The sequence below is a fragment of the Cololabis saira genome, chromosome 4, assembly GCF_033807715.1.
Source record: "Cololabis saira isolate AMF1-May2022 chromosome 4, fColSai1.1, whole genome shotgun sequence".
NCBI classification, from domain to species: domain Eukaryota; kingdom Metazoa; phylum Chordata; class Actinopteri; order Beloniformes; family Belonidae; genus Cololabis; species Cololabis saira.
The window spans coordinates 22,164,799-22,166,521 of NC_084590.1; the positions used below are offsets into that span (position 1 = coordinate 22,164,799).

General features: G+C 34.7%; 1 long non-coding RNA gene across 1 annotated transcript; it reads right to left on the minus strand.

The window, feature by feature from the left end:
* Positions 1 to 1,039: 1,039 nt before the first annotated feature.
* On the minus strand, positions 1,040 to 1,476 carry LOC133442308 (uncharacterized). Its single transcript, XR_009782541.1, has 3 exons — positions 1,353 to 1,476; positions 1,199 to 1,264; positions 1,040 to 1,111 (listed from the first exon to the last, which is right to left on the minus strand). It is a non-coding gene; the product is annotated as an uncharacterized LOC133442308 (long non-coding RNA).
* Positions 1,477 to 1,723: the final 247 nt, after the last annotated feature.

The following is a 1,723-nucleotide window of genomic DNA, read 5'->3' on the forward strand; positions in this document are numbered from 1 at the left end:
AAAATGTTATATTAGTTCAATGAAGTTCATATTATTTATATTTATTATAGCTTGTTTGGTTTCTTCTGTTATCGGATACAGTTTGTCATGATAAGTGAAAAATGCCTGATGCTTCATGGCAATATGTGTGTGTGGTGACAGAATAAATTAGACAGGCTAAAAGGATATTGGAAAAGAAGGCATATTGAAAAGCCTATTTGAGTTATTTCTTAGTTATTTCACAATAATTATTTGTGAAAGTATTATTTCACTAGTTATTTTACAGTCATATAATTCAGGCAACAGCGCAAACATTTTTTTTAATAACACTAATCCACATCAATATCGGATCAAATTGAATCAAATGGTGATAATAGATTCTGAATCTTAAGAATCGGATCAATTCTTGACATTTTAATAGATACCCAGCCCTAGGAGGCAGTGAGGTACTGTGCAAAATTAAGTTGCTTACTGACTTTTCAGTATTAGAAACAAAGCAGTGCACTGTCTTGGTTTATATAAAACATGTTATTAATGTTCATGCACTTTAATTTGTCCAGCTGTACAGTGTTTACATTTACAAGCCTAGGAGACAGTGAGGAAATATACAAATGCACTTTGTATGAAGTTTTAGCATTGAATAAATGCATAACTACAGACGTTTTCCTTTTTATAGGTATTTTTTCTTTTTCAGTCCCATATATCGTGATATATCGCTCTTACCGATATATCGATATATCGAATATCGAAAATATCGCGATATTATCGATATCCTGGGCCACATATCGCCAAAGTATCGAATTGGGACTTACCCGTATCGTCCCACCCCTAATACATATATTCCATTATCTATATGTTATACATACCAGATGCCATTATCATAAAAAGACAATGTACCGTGAAGATTTTTTTTACCTTTTCTTTTTTTACCACTGCCAACATGGTGTCTGGGATCCATGGCCGATGCATCATCTGTGAATTACAGAAATATATGTGTATATTTATAACTGTAAAAATACATTTTTTTATCACTACAGTGTAATGTGGAGATTTATTTTACCTTTCTTCTTTGCACTACCACCAGGAGTGGGACCGGGCCCTCTGGTAGTGGAGCGAGATCTAGGCGTATGATCTGTGAATTACAGAAATATATCTGTATATTTATAACTGTAAAAATCTTTTTTTTATTACTACAGTGTAATGTGGAGATTTATTTTACCTTGCTTCTTTGCACTACCACCAGGAGTGGGACCGGGCCCTGTGGAGCGAGATCTAGGCGTATGATCTGTGAATTACAGAAATATATCTGTATATTTATAACTGTAAAAATATTTTTTTTTATCACTACAGTGTAATGTGGAGATTTATTTTACCTTGCTTCTTTGCACTACCACCAGGAGTGGGACCGGGCCCTGTGGAGCGAGATCTAGGCCTGAGATCTGTGAAATATAGAAATAAATTATAGTAAAATTATAATAAATTATAGAAATGGATTATAGAAATAAATATGTGAATCAACATGTGAAAGACAGTAACATTAGTTGCATTGCTGAGTGAAGACTATCATTACTAAGCTGCTACCTCGTTGCTAACAAGTTCTTCTCTTTGAAGTCTTTGAACTTCTTACCTCGTGGTCTTGGCGGCTCTGGGGAAGATGATGGCTGCCATCCGTCAATCCCGACGCATACCATTCATCAGAAGAATCAGGATCAGGTTCACTGAATTCTTCATCGTTTGTTTCAGG